This window comes from Diadema setosum, chromosome 3 (genome assembly GCF_964275005.1).
Source record: "Diadema setosum chromosome 3, eeDiaSeto1, whole genome shotgun sequence".
Lineage (NCBI taxonomy): Eukaryota > Metazoa > Echinodermata > Echinoidea > Diadematoida > Diadematidae > Diadema > Diadema setosum.
Genome location: NC_092687.1, coordinates 28,372,788 through 28,385,760, shown reverse-complemented (window position 1 = coordinate 28,385,760; position 12,973 = coordinate 28,372,788). Strand labels below are relative to the sequence as shown.

The 12,973-nt window shown below is 39.3% G+C and overlaps 1 long non-coding RNA gene across 1 annotated transcript; it reads right to left on the bottom strand.

The window, feature by feature from the left end:
- Positions 1-10,848: 10,848 nt before the first annotated feature.
- LOC140226511 (uncharacterized) lies at positions 10,849-12,596 on the bottom strand. Its single transcript, XR_011900973.1, has 3 exons — positions 12,549-12,596; positions 11,461-11,679; positions 10,849-10,980 (listed from the first exon to the last, which is right to left on the bottom strand). It is a non-coding gene; the product is annotated as an uncharacterized lncRNA (long non-coding RNA).
- Between the last annotated feature and the right edge of the window lie 377 nt (positions 12,597-12,973).

Genomic DNA, 12,973 nt, shown 5'->3' with positions numbered 1-12,973 from the left:
TGTTATCATCACTAACACTTCGACTTTGGTTCCTTATGTCACCTTCCTTGACCCCTCCCCTCCCCCCTTGGGAGGGGTGGGGTGGAGAAGCTTGGTGCCCCCACCCCCAACACGCACACACACACACACACGCACACACACACACACACACACACACACACAGTGGCGTACCATGGGTCAAGACATTAGGGGGCACCTCGTGAAAAAAGTAATTTTGAGGGTGTGTGTGCTTATGCGTGCTTGCGTGTGTATGTGTGTGTGCGCGTGTGTGCGTGCGCTGTCTGTCTGCAAACTTAATGGGGACTACAGTACATAACGATATGTCATACATTCCACAGCGCAGTCATTGAGGAACATTTGTAAGTTTTTTAGAATGACGGCGTGAAGCAACAAATTATTTGGAACAACATCAGGAGAATTGCATAAAAATTGAATGCGAGCGAGCGTTGAAAATTTTGACATTTCACAGTACAAAAACTGCCGTTTGTAGCTATATTTTTTCGCTTTCGAAAGGGGTTGCGCACCGGGCTTAACTACTGGCAATTACCGGCAGCAACATCAGGAGATTGGCATAACGATTACATGCGAGCGAGCGAAGCGAGCGAGCTTGAAAATTTTGACATTTTACAGTCCAAAAACTGCCGTTTGTAACTATATTTTTTCGCTTTGGATATTAAGGAGGGGAGGGAAGAATCGGGCGCAACTGCTGGCAATTACTGGCAGCAACATCAGAAGAATGGCATAACGATTAACTGCGAGCGAGGGAGCGAGCGAGCTTGAAATTTTGACATTACAGTCCCAAAACTGCCGTTTGTAGCTCTATTATTTGCTTTGGAAATTAAGGGGGTACAAATAGCATAACGATTAAATGCGAGCGAGCAAATCGAACGAGCTTGAAATTTTGACATTCTAAAACCACAAAACTGCCGTTTGGAGCTATACTTATTCGCCTTGGAAATTAAGGGGGGGGGGCGCACCGGACCCAACTACTGGCGATTACTGGCAGCAACATCGGGAGAATAGCATAGCGATTGAATGCAAGCGAGCGGATAGAGCGAGCTTGAAATTTTGACATTTTACAGTCCCAAAACTGCCGTTTGTAGCTATATCTTTTGCTTTGGAAATTAAGGGGGCGCAACGGGCGTAACTGCTGCCAGTTACTGCCAGGAACATCAGGAGAATAGCATAACAATTAAATGCGAGCGAAGCGAAGCGAACGAGCATGAAAATTTGGACATTCTAAAACCACAAAACTGCCGTTTGGTATAGCTATACTTATTCGCTTTGGAAAGTAAAGGAGGGCGCACCGGTCCCAACTGCTGGCGATTACTGGCAGCAACATCAGGAGAATAGCATAGCGATTAAATGAGAGCGAGCTTGAACATTTTGACATTTTACAGTCCCAAAACTGCCGTTTGTAGCTATATTTTTTTTTATCGCTTTGGATATTAAGGGGGGGGGGAGCACCGGGCGCAACTGCTGGCAATTACTGGCATCAGCATCAGGAGAATAGCATAACGATTAAATGCGAGCGAGCGATCTTGAAAATTTTGACATTTTACAGTCGCAAAACTACCGTTTGTAGCTTTATTTTTTCGCCTTTGAAATTAAAGGGGGGCGCACCGGGCGCAACTGCTGGCAGTTACTGGCAGCAACATCAGGAGAATGGCATAACGATTAAATGCGAGTGAGCCAAGCGAGCGAGCTTGAAAATTTAGACAATTTAAAGTCCAAAAACTACCGTTTGTAGCTATACATTTTCGCTTTGGAAATTAAGGGGGCGCACCGGGTGCAACTGTGGGCAAAAACTTTCAGCAACATCGGGAGAATAGCATTGCGATTAAATGCGAGCGAGCGAGCTTGGAAATTTTGACATTTTACGGTCCAAAAACACCTTTTGTAGCTATTTTTTTTGCTTTGGAAATTAAGGGGGCGCACCGGGTGCAACTGTGGGCAAAAACTTTCAGCAACATCGGGAGAATAGCATTGCGATTAAATGCGAGCGAGCGAGCTTGGAAATTTTGACATTTTACGGTCCAAAAACACCTTTTGTAGCTATTTTTTCGCTTTGGAAATTAAGAGGGGCGCAACGGGCGCAACTGCTGGCATTTACTGGCAGCAACTTCAGGTTTTTTCTTTTTTTTTGGGGGGGGAACCCTCCGTTGGTATCTATAGATATCTCCACCCACGGAACTTTTTCATTTTTTTTCTAAACTGAAGTAAGAGACCTGGAGCACACTTTAGATGAAACATTTTAAAATATGTTAATCTAAAGTGTATTAAGTAGAAAGGACTGAACAGGGAGGGTATAGGAGGCGTGGGGTAGGCCTTACCCCTCTTACACGAGGGAGATTTTGTATTATTTTGTAGAATTGAAATTCAGCCATCTTTTGGATGAAATATTTAGACAGTTTTCTATCAAAAAAGTAAGAACATTTCCACATCTCGGGAGTTACGAGAAGCAAAATGATATGTTTGTCCCCAATACTTTTATGGGGTACCATCCCCCCCCCCCCCATCGACGCCTCTGCATATGAGGGAGCTTTTGTCAGTGAAAGACCTGCTGCACGTTCTTTGATAAAATACTAGGAAATACGTCAATCTCAAAAGTGTTCAAAATCTATCGAAAGGGATCAAGTAGCGGAGCTTTTGCATGCTTATGATTGCAATTCAACGAAATCTGGTGCATAGTTCTGGCGGTATTTGGACAATTTTCCACAAAGAAAGTTCGAGATTTGTCCTTATCTCGGGAATTGCTTGGGGGACAAATGACTTTTCTGCCCCACCACTTCCGCAGGGATGGGGCAAATGCCTCTTTGCCTCCCCCCTCCCCGAGAAAGATTCGACGCCCCTGATCATCCCTGGGTATGCCCATAGATTGTATCAGAGTCGTCATCGTTTCAGGAATAATTCAGGAAATGGAGGGGGTTTCAAATATGGCGGTATGGTTTTAATTATTGTTTGTTTGTTTGTTTTCGTACATAATTTGCAGATGGTCCCGAGTTGCTCGCGTCATAGCATGTTTACATGTAAGCCTGTGCTATTTGACGTTGTCAATGTCTGGACCATAAAATGTCGATAATACTTTCTTCGCGAGCGAGCGCTTGAGAGAATTATGTATACATTGTCCTACAAGATGGAATAGTGTTCAGCTCTGTTACCTCTGTGAAGGCGGGCCTTTCAATAAAAATATGTCAATATTGATAAAAGCACATTTCTGCTTCCTCCATTTTTTCCTCAAATTTCAGGGGGGGGGGATGATTGTACAGGCCATCCCCCCTCCTCCATTTCGGGGGGGGGGGGATATATCCCCCCTAATCCCCCCGGGATTTGCGCCCATGCAGGCTACAGAGAAAAGCTCTCCTCCTCGTAAGAATTGATGACCCTAACAAATTTGGAATGTATCCACTCGAGCATCGGAGAAAATCAATGTTGCATCTCTTTGTACCTTTAACCGCCATTTCTTCCTGAAATCATTCCTTCAACTATTTGGAACCCCCCACCCCAACTTGATATTCAATGTTCAATTGACACGTTCTTCTGCAACTGTTTACTCCTACAGAGTCACTGTACCATAAGTCGAACAAGTGTCGCCGTCAGTCTTTCTACATAAAAAGGAAGGCTCTGCATTTTTTAACTCTTTATGTGCCACGTTCGCACGTCCTACTCAGTCGACGGCGTGCCAACCTCGTATATTCTGCTCAAACGCACTAATCCGCTTAAACCGATCGATAAATCGCCTAATCCCGCGGTACAATCAAAGCTTTTCTCGCGCTTTTGTTCCTTTCACATACAGCTTGCATTCTATGTGGTAATTAACTAGCAAACGGTGCTTTCAACTAAATTTTCATGTAAATTCTAAGTTTCTCACATGGTTTCATATGCAAAAGTCATGTCTTTTCAGTAGTGTAGCAACTGGTCATTAAGAAAATTAAAAGAAATAGATTTGTCATACAATATTTATACCAAAGCAAAGCTTGGCATTCCTCTTCAACCTTGCTCACTATTATGTCCAGCTTAACAGAAATTTGCAGAAGTTATATAGATGGGAAAAACATAATTCTTTCTCAAAGCATGACTACCTTCGTGTCGCAGAATAACGTGGCACACAGGGGGTTTCCACCATGGCACATAAAGAGTTAACACCCAACATGGACAGAGTCAGGAATTTTGTTGATTTAAGTTTAATTAGTTTGTTGTGAGAACCTACCTAAATGTTAGTTTCTACATACGCACAGTCTACAAGTTATACTAATAATTAGTTACGTTCAGACGAGAGCCCTTAACCTCGAGGTTAGGAAGCCTCGAGGTTAGAGCTTGTAGTTAGGGACCGTGAAGGCGCACTCGTAGTTAGCAAACCTCGAGGTTTGCTCGATGTTTCGAGCCACGAGAAATCTTATGGTTAGCGCTCTAAGCACGAGCCGCAGGGGGTCCCCACTCGTAGTTAAGCACCGTGTGGACACAAAAAACAACGAACTCGAAGTTAAGAGTGACCTCGCCGTGAACTCCAGCCCGCACAATTTCCCTCTGCTTCCTGGTCAACCTCCCAAACGTAAATACACCACAAATACACTACACGTGCGGGCGAGGTGAAAAACCTATGACGCACGTCACAACAACATCATCTTTTCTTCCCATGCGCTTGATCTCCGAAACTGAACACGTCGAACTCGCTACGGCTACTGTATTCTATTTTCTTCTCCGACGCTAAAAAATTGTTTTCTACGAATATCTTCATAAAGGCATAAAGTCACCAGTGCAGTCCTATCTTTGCATAGCATGACAGAGGAAGCTGGTGCCGCCGGTGGGAAAAAGAGTACCGGTAAGCGAGTCCGACAGGGTTAGACTAAAGAAGAATTAATAGACGCCTTGTTAGCAGTGTGGGCTGAAACTTCCGGTTTTGTGGTTTTAACATCGAGTTGGACCCACTCGTAGTTACGGGGGCAGATGCTTAACTTCGAGGTTTCGTAACCTCGAGGTTAAGATTCGTCGTGTGGACACACTTCGTAGTTAGGGGGCAAGAGCTAAACCTCGAGGTTAGGGCCTGCCGTCTGAACATAATAATCTAGGTCCATCTTTCATTATAGTTATGATGGTAACATCAGGCCCGAAAAACCAAATGAAAATAATTAAAAAAAAGTCTTTGTCAAGGGGCAGGTGTAATTCTTATATTAAACGCTCATATTTTCTGATTACCTTGATGATTACACACTGAACACATTTCACACGATGGAATTGAGTATCTGAATATATAAGAACGACCCAAAACCATGGAAGGCCATTTTGGGTAAACTTACAAAAACTTCATATCTTTTTTTTAAATTTTATTTGTCCGATAATATTCTATTTAACTGTGATGGGAAGGCAACATTATATCGTCGGTGTTACCACGAACCGACGCTATTTCGTTTTTGAGCGAAAATGCAATGCTGAGAAAATCGCGTTTAAAGATCTCACAAGTTTTACACAACGTTTTCAATGACTTTTCCTGTCTTGTGTGTGAAAATTTTGACAGGGTGATGAGAGTGGAAGTTGTTCTTCCTGTCCATAGTGTAATTTTAGTGTGAATTCAAAAGAATTACGATATTTCTGCCTTCAAACTCACTGCGTCGGTTCGTAAATCCATCGTTTCTTGCGCGCACCATAGGTTATGTACTTAAGCGCGGGTCTCACGAACCGACGTAAGTTGTATTACGCCGGTTCGTGAGACCCGCGCTCTAGTAGGGCCTGCACAATAGGTAACGTGCAATACGCGTGTATTTACGAACCGACGCTATTTCATGTTCGTATGTGTTTACATACAAATACTATTAGGGCTATACCTGCTTATCAACAATAACCTTATTAATTGAAATTAATTGTCATGTAATGATTATTGTGACGATTATAATACATTAGGTGATAATTAAGATGATAATATAAGCCAGTTTCTCTTAATTGTTCTAAAAAGCGTGTTGTCCTTGTTTTCATCTTCATTTAGCATTGTTATTAGAGCTGTCGTTGATCGCTCCAAAGATTTCTTTGCCCTCCCCCCTCCTTTTTTTGTGTGGATATATTATTCAACACTATTGCATGTGGACATTTATTATTTGGTAATTAATATGTACTCGGTATACTGTGTTTCATATTTTTTTTTACTTTTTACTGTTTTTTTTTTACTTTTTTAACTTACTTTCTTTATTTTTCACATAATTTTTAATTCAAATTCAGTTCACTTCTTTCATAATAATTATTAATGTTTGTTCTAAGATGAAGGATACCGCTAAATATAGGGAAAAAGATGTGCCAGTCAGTAATGATTTCTTGCATTTACTCATCTTTCATACTCATGCACTCTGTTATTTCTTTCTCTGAAATAATCTATTAATTTCTTTATTTCTTATTATTCCACATTATTTGTGACTTTTACTTTGTCACAATTTTTATCGGTGTCATTATTGTCATTTGGCTTGCATGCGAATTCACTCATAATTCCTCATTTTCCATCTTTCTCTTTCCTGCTCAACAGATTCTTTGATAGCTGCACTTGATCATATAAAAACATAAAACTCATCCTGCATGCACTCTTCGAAACTGATAAACTCCTAAAAAATACATAGATATCAAAATTTTCAGAATTTCAAGCTTCATTTGAAATATATAACAATGGTCATGTTTTATTATGCCTTTTGCAGCAATATATTGAAGAGGTACATTATGTGATCGAAGAAACATAGGTTCTCAATAAGGTATCAAATTTGAATTATTCAGAGATGAGTAATGATAATGGGAAGGATAACAATTGTGGAAGAGCTCCATAAATCAATAAATATCTAATGGCAAATGGAGATGGAATCCATATTAAAGAATATGCGTAATTCAAGTTCATTATTACATCAGTTCTTGTGTGTTCACAAAAAGAGAAACACAGTTCGAACATGCGCACCAAATCTTACAATGTACATTTACATCTATAGAATGCGGACGGAACATATACAAAAGAAAGAATAACATTCTCAAATTAATATATCAAGCATAATTATGTATATGAACATAAAAAGATGTTGCTGCATATGCATGAAGCTTGAGAGTGCTGCAACACACGTTATGCTCAGATGGAAACTTGATGTATATCATACAAAAGAGAAGAGGTACTGCATGTACATGTAGTTACACTATTCACAGGACAGTAGAGAAAAAGCAAGAGAGAGAGAAGGAAATGGGTGTCTAAAATAGGTCGATGTAAGGAGTGCCAAGCCAATTAAGTCTCTAATAGAAGTCATACATATATGAAAAGGAAACAAATTAATCACAACATAAATGATCGTGCTCATATTAATTAATAATTAGCATCTAAAAATGTGTGTAGAAAGCCCATAATATCAGCCTTTCGCCCCGTAGGCTTGTTACATATCGTCGGTCGCATTACGAACCGGCGAATGTTCGAATTTGCGCGGAAACACGATTTCGAGATAATCGCGTTTAAAGAATCGGGACTTCTTTAAACGTATAAAAACGTGTCTTATAACCGCACATTGATGATGATATTAAGAGAGTGATGAAAGCGGAATTTTCTGCTTTGTCTGATACTAAATATTATTTTGTAGCTGCACCTGGGGCTCTGTGGTAGTGATGCAAAGTGCGTTTGCCGTTTCGTAACCCCCCCCCCCCCCCCATTTCAGCGTTTTACGTACATCGCGTACTAAAGAGAGGGCATTACGAACCGGCAAATGTATACATTTGCCGGTTCGTAAAGCCCATGCTCAATACGTGTGGACGTAGCGAGTGCGCATTACGAACCGGCAAATGTAACATAAAATGGCGCGTATCATCACACATTCCACACGCTTAGGTGGTACGCGCACAGTGTAATGTATACATTCGCCGCTCTAGGTAGTGGGATTGTGATTCATTCATGTTCATTCATGTTCATTCATGTTAGTTGTATCATAATCATGGATATTAAGGAAAGTGTAAGAAACACCACAGTTATTTTCTCAAACTATACAACCTACCTGTACTTTTACACATTAATTGTTGATGCGAGTAATGTTATCAAACTGTGCAATGGGTTTTTGATTGGATGAGTACCGTTCTATCAAAGTGTGCCTGGTAGTCACTCACTATCTATAAATACTACAAGTGTTAAGTCATTATCAGTATTGAGAGAATATAATTACACCCATACAAACACAAACATACACAAACACACATACACGCACATATACCAGTAAACACACTCGAACCCACACACACAACCTACTTTCTGACACATTAATTGTTGATGCCAGTAATGTTATCAAACTGTGCAATGGGTTTTTACTAAAAGTGTGCCTGGTAGTCACTGTCTATAAAAAAGTGTAAATTCATTATTGAGAGAATATAATTACACCCATGCAAACACAAACATACACAAACACACACTATACATGCACATACCAGTACACACACTCGAACAAACACACACACACACATACCCTCTTACAAAGCAGTCATAATCACCTTGTTCTCCCAATTCTAGGTATCTGTGTCTCTCTCACTCCTCTTTTTTTTTTCTTTTGTTCTTTTTTTTTCTATTCACCAGTCCCCAAGTTTGTGAAGAATTCTGCATTTTATTAATTCAAAATGCACCATTCCACATGTGTGTTCATAATTACATACAGTAACTACAAAACAAAGCATTCTCCTCAAACTTCCAGATATAACCTGTAAATTCAGAGAGTGATTTTTTTTTTGTTGCATTTTCGACAGCTCACAATAATTACATTGCACACTATTATTACAATACATTAAATTACAATTGATACAAAATAAATGTGACATTCTCCATGATACTTCACTATGGAATCTCACTTGGAATGAGAAGTTAGGCATTTGTTGCATTTCAGAATTGTGTTCTGACCACTATAAAAGTGGTGCAATAACATGTACAAAATACAAAATTCTCCCAACACTTCACGAGGTAATCTGACCTGTAAATTGGTGAGAAGTTCTGCATTTCCTTGACTTTAATGTATTACAGTAATACGCGTGTTAGTCACAAATAGTGCAATAACATGATCAAGTGTACCATTCTCCTCACACTTCACAAGGTAATTTTGCCCAGGGTTGAATGAATGAAAGTGATACCCAATGTGTTTATAAACACGAGTCTACAAACTTTAACAGTCTGCCAACTACTGGACTGCTGGGAGGAGAGTAGTGTACGTCATTTGTCTCTTTTTGCTGTCCTTAGGATGGGGGACAACATGACAACATGTTAATAACATGTCTGGCTAGCCATTCTCTTTCTAGGACCAGAATTTTCAAGGCATGATAATATTGTCTGATAGACATTCTGCCATTTTCACTGAGGCAATCATAGCCAAAAGATTGATATGGTTACGTGTTAAATCACATCTTTGATGGTTAAAATATGTTCTACCATCTACAAATATTTCTGACTTTTTGTAGGCTTCCCCACTGTTCAGCTTTTTTTGGACAATTCTGTTTTAGATTCCATGAATTTTTTCATGACAACTGAATATCTATCAGGAATAGAACTGATGTCAGTACCTACATATTCTTCCACATGAAAATCTTCTGGCTTTGCACTGACATCTATCTTTCACTCCCTCAAAAGCCTCAATGGCAGTAGTTTCCAAATTTGCAATGAAGAGACAATAAATGGAATACATACTGGAACACTACATTTTATTTCTATTGTTTCTTTTATATTTGAATAAGGTCCTCCTGAAGTGATAAAAATTGGTCGATTTGTGTGAAACTGTGTTGAAATTATTGAAAGCATGTAGCAAATATGTAACACTGAAGATAAAATAATTACCAGAAAGTATTACAAACTTGATCATGCATCAAGTCTATATTTGTACAAGGCACTATGAGCAAGAAATTCACCAATAATTCCCTTTCCTTTCCTTACAAGAAACATGTACAATAGTTTGCCTAAATGGTCTTTATTTTAGGAAAGTTGGTCAACAGTTAGTGCACTACATATAATAATGTAAATACAACCAGATGTATACCAACAAGACTAGATAGAGGGCAGTATAGAATACATACAGCATAATATGAATATGCTGTACTTCCATTACACTTCACAAACAGTTTTCTATTGCTTTCCTGTGTCCGGTTACCATCAAAATCGGTTCTTCAATGTCTGACAGGGACATTGCTTTCTTGAGATTTAACAGTTTTCCATCATCCAGCAAGGTACAGTATTCTTTGTAATCTGAAATAAGAGTGGAGGACTTAGTCTGCTTTCAAATTGAAATCAGGTACACCTAATGCAAGGAAAACAAATACATGATTTGATGAAACTGCCAAGTCTGGTTGAATAATTGTTACTTCATTTACTGTTTTTTTTTAACTATTCTTTGCAGAAGACAAACTATTTTCTTTAAATTTTACAGGTTGCCTGCCACAAACTTTTCCTTACAAGAGTGAAGGATAAAAGAAAAAAAAGATAAAGTATTTATCACACGTTTAAATTATTTTACATTTGTTATTGGAAAATTAAGTTTTGGCTCATAATTGCTTTTTTAGGAATTTGCACCACACAGACAGATAATGCAAGAAATACAAACAGCAGTTGTACAATGCCCTGAACTTCTCAACTCCAGTTGAATTACCTTCAGTTTCAAAGGTAACATTGCTGCGTTGTTTCTTAGAATGCGGACACCACAGTTGTTTGTAGAGGTTCTGCTTCTGTTGCTGCTGCTGCTTCTAGCAGTGTTGCTAATGTTCCTGGAAGTGCAGATGCTAAAGTTGCAAGTAGAGACTCTGCTGCTACAGTGGTAAGTAGAGGCTCAGTTGCTACAGTTGTAAGTAGAGGCTCTACCACTGTTGTTGTACTTAGAGGCTCAGCTGCTAGGGCTGTATGTACAGGCTCCGCTGCTGCTGCTGCTGCTGCTGCTTCAAGCGGTGCTGCTGATGTTTCTGGGGATTCAGCTGTCACAAATCGACGTTGAGGCTCTGCTACTGCTGTCGCAAGTAACGATACTGCTGGGGAAGTTGTAAACAATGCATCAATGAAAAAAATTATGTGACCATCCTGAGGGTAGAATCAACAAGATTTATACTAGATATACTTGCAAACATCTATCATGGACACTAGAATCTACAGTGTATTACATGCACATAAAGCAAATTATCAGTAATTGATTTTGTTTTGGGACTGAGAAGAGACGTTGACATAATAAATTGTAAGTAATAATCAATATCAGACTTTTAAAGAAAGGAAGTGGAAAGCTAACAGTCTTCAGCATCCTACAGTCATTACAAACTGCAATTACGACATTTGTTTTATTCATTACACAGAATTGAACATTTATATTGAAATGGTAATGCAATGAAAGTACATTGTACCTACATGATACTATGCATAAAAATCTCTACATCATTTTAAAATGAAAAAAGACATAATATATCTTGATAAACTTATTGATGTAGAACAAATCAGTAACTATGTATTCAAATTACCTCAGGCAGAAAGAGGAATGCCCTCGTCAACTGACATCCTACGTCCATCCATGGGCATGTTGAAGACTTGAAGCATCCTCCCTTTCCACCAGCCATTTTCACTTCTCATATGTACGCAGGAACCTTGTTTCGGTTTGGTCCGTTGAGCATGATAGAGGTCACTTGAGCTGACAGGATTCATAGAACCATCCCTCTTCCACTTTACAAGAACATCTATGCCTACGGTGGTTCAAAAACACAAAAAATTGTATGGACAATTTCAGTGAGAAATTTGACAGTTGTGTCATACACTATGTGATAAAACATTACAAGTACCTGCAGGTTTGAAAAATGTGAAAAAGAGTATTTCTTAGAGCTAAAGCACAATTTCAGAAGAAAAAACAAAGTAACATAAGGAAATTCTTTACAGGCAATCACCTACGACATTTTGTGAGACAAAATGAAAATAGCTACAGCCAGCATACCTATTTGAAATGCAAAAAAAAAAAAATTGTCATCAAAGTCTGCTGATCTCTGAAGGGCATAGTAATTCAGGTGCTATTGGTCGAGCTTTTACACCTTGGGGTTGGCAAAGGTAAATAATGATAACTGCTACACATTCTTTGATTAGAAATGTGATGTCTTTCACATAAAAACCTAACAATCTTATACACAGAAGTATTAGTGCTTGCTTTTTTCTCTTTTAATACATTGAGTAGCAGTCAACATTGATATACATGTATGAAATAATTACAGTAAGGCCATTAGAAACTTCCCCCAAGTATGCTCAAGCAGGTGCCTAGGGAAGAGCTTGTAATATCAACATGAGCCTGTCCTCACCAGGTTAATATCTGCATAAGATACTTGACAGTAGAGTTAGATAAGATCGACATTACAGAAAAGGTATGACTACATTACATTCCAGATATCAAAATCAGTGATTTCTGTCAAATGACATGGTATTGTTCAATCATCTATTCCACTGAAAGTAATAAATGACCTATTCCATTCACCGTAAACTGAGAAATGTTTGTGAATACCTGGTTCCCGGTACACTTTATGGTCCACAAGTACCGGTACCATAATCACTTGTTACGAATCAAACTTACCATTATAGGCAGAAGGAAAAACATCCTCATCACCACTACTCTCTGCGGTTGTACGTACGTGCTACAGTCTGAAAGGCTCAGCTGCTACAGTTGAAAGTTAGGATCATGCTGCTACAAATGTAGAGTTTTACGGTAGCATACGTAGACGCTCTGTTGCAATAGTACTGTCGGTAGGCCTACTGTAGTACATAGAGGCTTCGCGACTACAATTGTATGGAGAAGTTCAGCAGCTGCTACAGTTGCACTTTACAGGCTCTGCTAATGCTGCTCCTGCGCCGAGAGGTGCTGCTGATGTTCCTGGGATGCTAGCTGCTACAGTTGTAATGATAGCGGTGCTGCCTTTGTTTGTGGGGACTCGGCTCCTGCTTGTAGTGGCCTGCTGCTCCTAGAATTATTCCCAAGATATAAATAAGGAAAATCATGTC